Source organism: Phoenix dactylifera, unplaced genomic scaffold, assembly GCF_009389715.1.
Source record: "Phoenix dactylifera cultivar Barhee BC4 unplaced genomic scaffold, palm_55x_up_171113_PBpolish2nd_filt_p 001665F, whole genome shotgun sequence".
NCBI classification, from domain to species: Eukaryota; Viridiplantae; Streptophyta; class Magnoliopsida; order Arecales; family Arecaceae; genus Phoenix; species Phoenix dactylifera.
Window position 1 is genome coordinate 61,388 of NW_024068965.1, and position 10,906 is coordinate 72,293.

The 10,906-nt window shown below is 40.7% G+C and overlaps 1 long non-coding RNA gene across 1 annotated transcript; it reads right to left on the reverse strand.

Annotated features, from left to right (window-relative positions):
* Positions 1-399: 399 nt before the first annotated feature.
* Positions 400-5,972, reverse strand: LOC120108949. Its single transcript, XR_005510057.1, has 2 exons — positions 5,937-5,972; positions 400-1,180 (listed from the first exon to the last, which is right to left on the reverse strand). It is a non-coding gene; the product is annotated as an uncharacterized LOC120108949 (long non-coding RNA).
* Between the last annotated feature and the right edge of the window lie 4,934 nt (positions 5,973-10,906).

Below are 10,906 nucleotides of genomic sequence, written 5' to 3' on the forward strand. Positions count from 1 at the left end.
GCGGTTGTGAACACGTTGAACAGAGGATGAGGATGAATCGCGCCATAAAAGGGACTTGATATGTGAGAAGACTCTGTTCTTTGGATTCGGACGGGATACAATGACGTGGAATGCATGCGGAAGAAGGATTGGGCGCACGAGATGTTGAGATCTTCGAAGCTTGTTCGTGGATGAACTCTTGTTCCGCTGGGGAGAATCCGGAAGAAACTGATGCTGCTGGATGGAGCTGATCCGGTCGAGATGCGGTTGGGAGTGGATCTGAAACAGGGAAAGATGCAGGACGTGGCCAACTCGGAAGCACGCATGAACTTGTGGAGCGGAATAGCTGGGTCGTTGGGAGATTCCTTGGATCAAGCTGGGAGAGTAATGGTTCTGAAAGTTGGATAGGATTTATCTTGGGAGGATAAGTTCGGGAAAGTTTGGGAACACGTCACGGAGGGAATGCGGAGGATGCAGGGGATTTGGAAGAAGCTGGGAGGTGATTGCGGATGGGAGCTTGGATGATTCCGCAGAGAAAATCTGGGAGATAAATCAGTTCGGAGTTTATCCATGGATATGCTGGGATTAATCCGGACGATGGCTGACCGTGGGATGCTGGGAAGCAATCTGGGAAGAAGAGGATCAAGTGGATAGGCTGATACTCTGTTCCGAAGGAAGAGGATGCTGGAAGAAGTTGGATACGGTAGATGCTGTGCATTTGGTTCAGATTCGTGAAGGAAGAACAGGCGATGCTCATAGCTAGGATGCTAATCCGGAAGATGTTGGGATGAATCCGTGGATAAGGGGATCTTTGGAATCAAGCCGGAAGAGGAGGATTGGGATGAAGTGATAGATTCGCTGGGAGATAAGGCTGTGGAGGCTTGATTTGTGGACACGGGATAGGTAGCTTGGGCTTATCCGTGGGCGTTCGGAAGAAATGGGGTGCTGATCCGAACGGGAGAAGATCACGGTTGGGAGGATGTGATGAGCCCGACGCGTGGAAGAAGTGGAAGATGAGAAAAATGCGGAAGGGAGAGCATGCACGAGATGTAAAGCAGGGGAATTAACATGTGGATTCAGTTGGGATTATTTGAGTGGGGGAGATGTTTGTTCTGTTCTTTGGACATGAGAGGGAGAGTGGAAGCTTGATCTCTAAATACTTAAAGGGTGACGTGGACACGGGTTCAGCTGCAAATGCGACCTGCACACATGAGACTCGACCAATAAAATTAAGCAAACTCGAATTATTTTTAATAATGCCGTAATGAAGGGGAAAACATTTTCTTATGTTTAAATCTAAAAATATATGTATAAAAATAATCATAAGTGCCATGAAAAATAGATTAATTATACATTATTTAGCACTTATTACACCCCCAAACCTACACTTTGCTAGTCCTCGAGCAAAATAAAACTAACTCACTTTCGCAGGAATCGCGATTGCATTTACCGTATGCAATAAGGCTTTAAACCCCTAAGTGGCCCTAGTGGACGAGTTTTGTCTCGTGAGGGTTTCTGGCTCAGATACCCACAAACTGTTGTCTCTACCCAAAGAGTTTATTGTTTTATAAAATCTAACTTCAAATGCATAAGTGCAAGAATTTCAAAAGCACACAAAGTTTTAATTACTAAGTCAGCCCAAATCTTAGGTCAGTATGCAACTTAAGTTGAAGTCATTAAGTTTCCGTTAGAGAATTGTAAGGCTAATTTTACTTGGTGCTCGGTGATATCTTGACCATACACAAGCTTAAGGCTTTAGATTCTCCAAAATACTGCTAAACTAGTAGTTTCCAAGAATTGGTCAGATAAGACCTAATCACTGATTTAAAATCATCCTATCTTGCAAGATTTCGAGAGTTGTGGATGTTTACTTTAATACCTCATGGGCTTTATCTGTAATATTCCAGTTTACTCGAATGTTTATAACGACGGCTTTCACACTATCGTCTTTTTCAAGGTCAATATTATTATTATTTTTTATATTTTTTTATTTTATATTTTTTTTTATTTTGTATTTATAAATAATTACACACTTTTACTCTTGTAATGATTCCTCCGTGTAGCGAGCATTCAGTCAACACTCCCACACCAGATGGCATAAGGGGTTGGGCATTAAGACTCCCCTGCGGACCTATGCTCGGGTTCCTCATCACAAGCCCGCTGACCTTTGACAATAGGTAGCCCTTTTCGATGTACCTGACTAAATTCACTCTTTTTTTTCTTTTTTTTTCTTTTTTTTTGATAAAAGTGAATTAGATAAGTATGATTCATCAGGACTCAAGGTTGCTACCAGACTTAACAACATAATGTTGAACCTAACCCTTAGAAGTGTAGGCCATGTGTGTTGTGAAATTCCAAAGTAAAAATTATCTTACAACTCACTAAAAGAACTTTTAATGAAAAGAACTCAAATAGTCTTACTCCTGACTAATCATTGAGCTTTTTAGATTTTATATACTTTGTGTTTTTATCATTTCAGCACTAAGGCATAGAAATTAAGTTTTTTTTTTCTTCTTTTTTTTTCGAAAAATTTATTCAAAATACGAAAATGCGAAAAATTTCTTCAAAAATTTGAATCCTATACCCCCAACCTAGATCAGACATTGTCCTCAATGTTTTTTTTATTTTTTTATTTTATTTTTTTTGAGATATTATATTATGATTTTTAATTTTTTATATATTTTTTTATTGGGATGAAAATATGATGCATATGGAGTATAGAAGCATGTTACCTAGCTGCATCAGTAATATGAGGACTCCTGCTAAGAAATTGAAAAAATACAATAAGAAAAAATGCAAAATGACCTATGAAAATTGGGTTGCCTCCCAACAAGCGCTAAGTTTAACGTCTTCAGCCAGACGCAGCGCATCCTTATCAAATCATACCGGGTAATGTCGAGTTCTCCAAGGAAGAAAATTTGTGGGAGACTGATTGTCGAGCAAGAAGTTGACTGCTTCTATGGCCTTGTCTATATCTAAGTCAAAATGGGCCAAGCATGTTTTCAGAAGGTCATCTGCTAAAATATAGGAAAGGTTTTCTTCTACAAGATGTCCATTTTATCTATTAGGAAGCACTCAACTTTCTTTGCGGGTTGATCAGAGGCACGAAATATATTTAACTTGACCTTCATATTCCCAAAGGATATATTCATCACCCCAGTTCTACAATTTATACTCGCATTGGCTGTAGCTAAAAAGGGGCGCCCAAGGATCACGGGGGATTTGTTTCTTAGGATTAGGCTCATGTTCCATATCAAGGACGATAAAATCTACTGGAAATAGAATTTGTCTACCTTGACAAGAACATCTTCATTATCCCACGTGGTGTTTTTACAGATCGATCAGCCAATTGAAGGGATACTGAGGTTGGTTTCAACTCACCTAACCCAAGTTTCTCATAAACTGAGTAAGGTAAAAGGTTGACACTTGCCCCTAGATCTAATAGTGCTCGATTAATGAAATTATTTCCTAAGACACAGGAGATGGTGGGAGCACCAGGATCTTTGAATTTCGGAGGAGTGTTGTGTTGGAGAATAGAACTCACTTGCTCAGTTAGGAAGATCTTTTTAGGCACATGTGTCCTAGATTTTCGCTTTTGGGTACAAAGATCTTTGAGAAATTTGGCATAGGAGGGAACTTGTCGAATAGCATCAAGAAGCGGAAGGTTAATTTTTACTTGTTTGAAAATTTTCATCATCTCCTGTAGTGAAGTTCCTTTCTTGCCAAAGGGAGTGGGTGCATTAAGTGCTTCAGGAAATGGGGCCTTTGGAATGTGAGTTTCGGCAGAAGGTGGACTAGCTGAAGAAGAAGAAAAAGGTTTTAGATTTTCATTTGATATTTTCTATCCTTTTCTTCACCTTCCTTATTGTTATCCTTCCTAATCTTATTGTCTACTACACGTCCACTCCTTAGGGTAGTCAAAGCATTGGCTTGTTCATGATGAATTGTATTTAGTTGATTTTCTTGAGCCATGTATTGTCCCCTAGGATTACTCACTGGTTGGCTTGGGAAGCTTTCCTTCCTCTCGCTTGTTCAGTGCATTAGCTAGTTGCCCCATTTGGGATTCTATCTTGGCGATGGATTGCGTGTGAGAGTGCACCAATTGTGTAATGGTTTCCAAACCTTGAAGGGCGGTCAACACTTTCTCCTCAAAGGCTGTGTTTCTTTGGGGTGGAGGAGGAGTGTGTTGAATTGAGTCGAAAGACGGTAGGGATTAACATTCTGGAATGGTTGAAATTTTGGGAATAAGGTTGGGAAGTATTGGGAGTCTGCTGCTTCCAAGAGAAATTCGGATGGTTGCGCCATCCCGGGTGTAAGTGGTAGAATATGGATCATTACCCGGTCGGGACTGTGTTTGGGCAGCATTTACTTGTTCTTGCACAAATTCAGGGTATTGAGCTGCCAAAGGGCACTCAAAAATAGGGTGAGACGGGCTAGAACAGAGAGCACAAACTTGTGCTTGGGGAAAGTTTGGAAGTTGTTCTCTAGACATTAGCTGGTCCAACTTGCGAGGTAGTGCATCTACTTTGTCAGATAGACCTATGGACTGGCTAACTTCATATATGGTTCCTTTTCTTGAGAACTCGGGGGGTGCTTGACGAGCAGAGGAAGCATGGTGGAGGAAATTTTCATTAAGGTTCTCAAACAATTGCCATGCCTCATGTTCACTTTAAGCATGAAAGTACCCCACAAGAAGCATCAACCATTTGACGATTTCGTTCGGACAGTCCGTCATAAAAGCATTGCACTAATTGCCACTTGGGTATTTGATGATGCGGGCATTTTCGGAGTAAATCTCTAAATTTTTCTCAAGTTTCATGAAATTCTTCCCCGTCAGATTGGGAGAAGTTCGTGATAGCACGCCTAAATTGGTTTGTTCTTCCTATGGGAAAATATTTTTTTAGAATTCATGTTGCATTTGAGCCCATGAAAGAATAGAATTAGCTTCTAATGAATAGAGCCACTGCTTAGCTCTATCCTTAAGGAAGAAAGGGAATAGCCTAAGTTTCAGAGCATCATCAGTGAAGTTCTGAATTTTGACAGTGGTGCAGATCTCAAGGAACTCATCTAAATGTTTGTATGGGTCTTCATTGTTGAGTCCATAAAAGAGGGAAGCATTTGGATAACACTAGATTTAATTTCAAATTGTGCAGCAGCAGTGGTATCAGGTAGTCGAATACAAGATGGAGAGGTATAAATGGAAGGAGTAAAGTACTCCTTTAACAACTTGGGTTGTTCTTCAGCCATCTCGACAGGTGGGGCAGATCCTATGGTTCTATAGGTGCGGATTTCGGCTCGAAGGGTCCTAATAGAACGCTCTATTTCAAGGTCAAAAGGTATTAATTCCGGAGATCTGGAACGACACCCTAACATACACTAATGCTTTTCTAATCAGTCAAGTGATGCTAAGCATGCATTAAAGAAAAACACTTCAAATCCTTATGTTTGCCCTAAAATCACTAGACAGCTCTAACTGGTTTGAAGAGGGCACTAAGCTCCAATCCGGTCTAATGACTGAGTTGACCAGGTAAGCTCCCAAGTAAGTGGGGGGGTCACGATGCGTTGCAAAGGTCCCACTTAAAAATTACTTGCCTCGAACAGATGAACTGTCTCCTTGGGACAAAGCTTGCCTAGACATCAACTGAGCCACAGAGCGAAATTGGTGCAACTTTCGGTGATCTTCGTCCTATTGAGCTCGAATGTCCCTAGGGGCCAACGTCTAATTGATTTTAATTAAAATGATAGCTATGTGCGAATTGGTTCACCTAATTCGGGCAAGAATTTGGTGATGAAATCCAGTTCTTATCTTGTTGGGGTGATTGCCCTTACTATGTGCGGATTAATTGGTGTGTGTATCAAGCATGCATTCACACTTTTACTGAAATTAAAATCCAACAATCACCACACAATTTCAAGCAAACTAGGGATCAATTAAATAAGAAAGGTTTAGAGGTTACCAAAGGAAATTTTTTCAGCAATTTTTTTTTATTTTTAGGCAAACCTCTACAGCATTCCTTCTCTAGCAGTTCCTTTTTTTGATTGTCCCAGATGCTCTCTTTGATTCCTGATCAAATCATACAAAAGAAAAACCCAAAAATTAGTAAGAGAGAAAAAAAGGGATAAGTAAAGTAACAAAAATAGAAAATATTTTTATTATATATTTTTAGATATATATTATAATTATTATTATTTTATTTTTATTTATTTATTTTTAAATTTTTTATGAAAAGAAAAACAACTATGCTAGCAATCCCCGGCAACGGCGCCAAAAATTGATAGTCAACTTTAAAGACTACGCAATAGCACGTATCTGGTAGGATAGTGATACGGGTATCGATCCACCGGGATTGGGGTATAGTTGTTTTCTTAAAAATAAAAATATTTAAAAGGATGAATTTGTGAAGACTATTAAACTAAGCAATTTAATAAAAGAAAATGCAATTAAAATGATATCAGTTTGGGAGAATCTAGGGCAAGGAATTCACCACTAACATCACAACAAGGGTTATTTATAATTTATTTCGTTCTTGATTAACATGCAAATTGGCTACAAGCCTAATAAGCATTCGAATAGAAATTCACAAAAGTAATTTAGGCATAATCCATCTTCAGTTGGCATGAAATGTCTTCCCTAATTTAAGGTGGCAGCACATCGCATCTTCCCTAAGCATGGACTATCTAATATTTACTTAGTGATCATGAAGAACAGTTGTATAAACATTATACTTAAAATCACAGAAATTAAATATGATTCAAAAGAAGATATCCATTAAAAAACAATAAGTTCATATAACCCCAAGAATATAAAATGAAATATAAAACCCATGTCCCTGTGTTAGGCTGCATCCAGCCCTAGAGAGGAGATCAGCCTTCCATGGAGTGGAGAACGGCAGCAGCAGTGGCACAGCAGCGGGCTCCCATCATGGCTACCTCCATTTCTTCGACGTCTCCTTCCGGTGTAGCTTCTACTGAAAACGGCTCCCTCTCAGCTCTTCTGAGAAATCATTCCCAGAATACTCAAGAAACTCTTCTCCCTCCTCTGTCTTCTGTGGGATTTTGCCTGTGAGCTCCGCTTGGGACCAGCCGGCTCGCTCCTTCCGAATAGGTTGCCAAAGAGAAGTTGATCCCCCTGTTTCTCGTCTGGACCTTTTATAGGCTGCACTCCTCCCCTCTCCTCCCCTGTTGCAAGATAAGGATGGAAGGCAGATAACTCTCGATCCTTGGACGTGAAGCTGGATTCGAATTGATCCGAGAGCGGTTGTGAACATGTTGAACAAGAGGATGAGGATGAATCGCGCCATAAAAGGGAATTGATATGTGAGAAGACTCTGTTCTTTGGATTCGGACGGGATACAATGACGTGGAATGCATGCGGAAGAAGGATTGGGCGCACGAGATGTTGAGATCTTCGAAGCTTGTTCGTGGATGAACTCTTGTTCCGCTGGGAGAATCCGGAAGAAACTGATGCTGCTGGATGGAGCTGATCCGGTCGAGATGCGGTTGGGAGTGGATCTGAAACAGGGAAAGATGCAGGACGTGGCCAACTCGGGAAGCACGCATGAACTTGTGGAGCGGAATAGCTGGGTCGTTGGGAGATTCCTTGGGATCAAGCTGGGAGAGTAATGGTTCTGAAAGTTGGATAGGATTTATCTTGGGAGGATAAGTTCGGGAAAGTTTGGGAACACGTCACGGAGGGAATGCGGAGGATGCAGGGGATTTGGAAGAAGCTGGGAGGTGATTGCGGATGGGAGCTTGGATGATTCCGAAGAGAAAATCTGGGAGATAAATCAGTTCGGAGTTTATCCATGGATATGCTGGGATTAATCCGGACGATGGCTGACCGTGGGATGCTGGGAAGCAATCTGGGAAGAAGAGGATCAAGTGGATAGGCTGATACTCTGTTCCGAAGGAAGAGGATGCTGGAAGAAGTTGGATACGGTAGATGCTGTGCATTTGGTTCAGACTCGTGAAGGAAGAACAGGCGATGCTCATAGCTAGGATGCTAATCCGGAAGATGTTGGGATGAATCCTTGGATAAGGGGATCTTTGGAATCAAGCCGGAAGAGGAGGATTGGGATGAAGTGATAGATTCGGCTGGGAAGATAAGGCTGTGGAGGCTTGATTTGTGGACACGGGATAGGTAGCTTGGGCTTATCCGTGGGCGTTCGGAAGAAATGGGGTGCTGATCCGAACGGGAGAAGATCACGGTTGGGAGGATGTGATGAGCCCGACGCGTGGAAGAAGTGGAAGATGAGAAAAATGCGGAAGGGAAGAGCATGCACGAGATGTAAAGCAGGGGAATTAACATGTGGATTCAGTTGGGATTATTTGAGTGGGGGAGATGTTTGTTCTGTTCTTTGGACATGAGAGGGAGAGTGGAAACTTGATCTCTAAATACTTAAAGGGTGACGTGGACACGGGTTCAGCTGCAAACACGACCTGCACACATGAGACTTGACCAATAAAATTAAGCAAACTCGAATTATTTTTAATAATGCCGTAATGAAGGGGAAAACATTTTCTTATGTTTAAATCTAAAAATATATGTATAAAAATAATCATAAATGCCATAAAAAATAGATTAATTTATATATTATTTAGCACTTATCACCCCATACAATCGAGGTGGTGATCGAACTGCTGTTGTGATAGAGCTTTAGTGAACGGGTCTGCTAGGTTGTTTTTGTGTCTACTCGTTCAATGACTATGTCTTGTCTCTCGACGATCTCTCGAATGAGGTGGAAGCGTCTTAGAATGTGCTTGAATTTGTGATGAGACCTTGGTTACTTTGCTTGAGCAACAGCTCTAGTGTTGTCACAATAAACTGGAACTGGTCCAGCAATCTCCGGAACTACTCCCAACTCAGAGATGAACTTCTTCATCCAGACAGCTTCCTCAGCGGCTTCACTTACAGCGATGTATTCTGCCTCAGTAGTTGAGTCAGCTACAGTTTGCTGCTTGGAACTCTTCCAGCTCACTGCACCACCATTTAGGGTAAAGACATACCCTGAAGTGGACTTGCTATCATCTGGGTCTGATTGAAAACTAGAATCAAAAAATCCTTCTAGTTTCAACTCAGATCCTCCATAAACTAGAAAACTATCTTTAGTCCTTCTTAAGTACTTAAGAATATTTTTCACAGCTATCCAATTATTCTCTCCTAGATCAGCCTGGAATCTGCTTGTTATGCCTAAGGCATAAGCAACATCAGGCCTAGTACATAGCATAGCATACATAATTGATCCTACTGCCGAAGCATAGGGAATAAAATTCATTCTATTCCTCTCTTCAGATGTCTTAGGAGACATCTTCTTAGAGAGACGTATGCCATGACTCATAGGTAAGTAACCTCTATTACTTCCTTTCATGCTGAATCTTTTCAGCATACGATCTATGTACTTAGACTGGGACAAGCCTAGCATCCTTTTAGATCTATCCCTATAGATCTTTATACCAAGTATATAGGATGCTTCTCCCAAGTCTTTCATGGAAAAGCTTTTTGATAGCCAAGTCTTGACCGATTGTAACATTGGAATATCATTTCCAATGATTAGTATGTCATCTACATACAATATTAAGAAGACAACGGCACTCCCACTAGTCTTCTTGTACACACATGGTTCATCCATATTTTTGATAAAACCAAACTCTTTGACTGTTGTATCAAAACGGATGTTCCAACTCCTCGATGCTTGCTTTAATCCATAAATGGATCTCTTAAGCTTGCATACTTGATTTGCTCTCCCACTTGAGACAAATCCTTCTGGCTGTGTCATGTAAACCTCTTCCTCAAGATAACCATTAAGGAAGGCGGTTTTGACATCCATCTGCCAAATTTTATAATCATAGTATGCAGCTATTGCAAGCAAAATTCGAATAGATTTAAGCATGGCAACTGGTGAAAAAGTTTCATCATAGTCAATTCCTTGCTTTTGCCTAAAACCTTTTGCCACCAATCTAGTGAAAGTGAATCCTAGGTTCTTCGGTGTTTAGCATGCTGAATTTTTTTTTTTTTTTGAAAACCATGGCTGAGCCTGATCGGGTTGCCTACGTACCCCTTCATAAGGGGGATCAAGCCATACGTAGTTCTTTTTAAGTTTTAAAACGCAGCGGAAAAAACCGAATCAAACAATTTAATTCATGCATGCTTACAAGATCAAATCTAGAAATCAGCACCTTAAGAACACATAGGATTATGCCGAAATCATTTAAACAATTATGCTAAAACTTTTATGCATGATTAACTATCAGATCTGAAACTTAAGAACTCTATTCCAATTAATCTCCGAATATCCATCGAATGGATTCTGGAGATATCTCCGTGAGGAGCCCCAAAAGAGGGTAAAACCTCGGGAAATTGGACCTAGATCTTGACACCATAATAAATGATTAATGCTAGATTAATACCTTTTATGATGGATGAAAGTTGTGAATCTGATTCTTGACTTCGCAGCCACGCACACGAATGGCCTCTACGAGAAGTACACGCGAAGTCCTGAAGGATCTTCTTCCGCAACAGTGCTAGCAGCTGCAGAACACTTGAAAGCTGAAATCTGCCCGCCGGGATTCAATCAATTCTTGATCAATCGTCTTGAAGCAGATAGAGATGAGGTTTGTAAGGGAAGTAGAGGACTCAGATCTGATCTTGAATCTTCTAGATATTCACCCTGAAAACCCTATCTAAAATGGAGAAGAAGAGGAGGAGGAGGCGGGTGAGGAAGAAGGCTGCAATGGATGTGTTTTTGGTGTCCATATTTGACCCCTTTTAATGGCCTCCGAATTTTCATTCAAAATTCGAAATTTATTTTCAGAAAACCTCTTTTAGTTAGCACATGCAAAGCAATAGGAACAACCCAAATCAGATCTCAACCAAATCTGATTTAAATTCACATTTTAAACACATGTGCAAGAGGGAAGGAATTTGAAA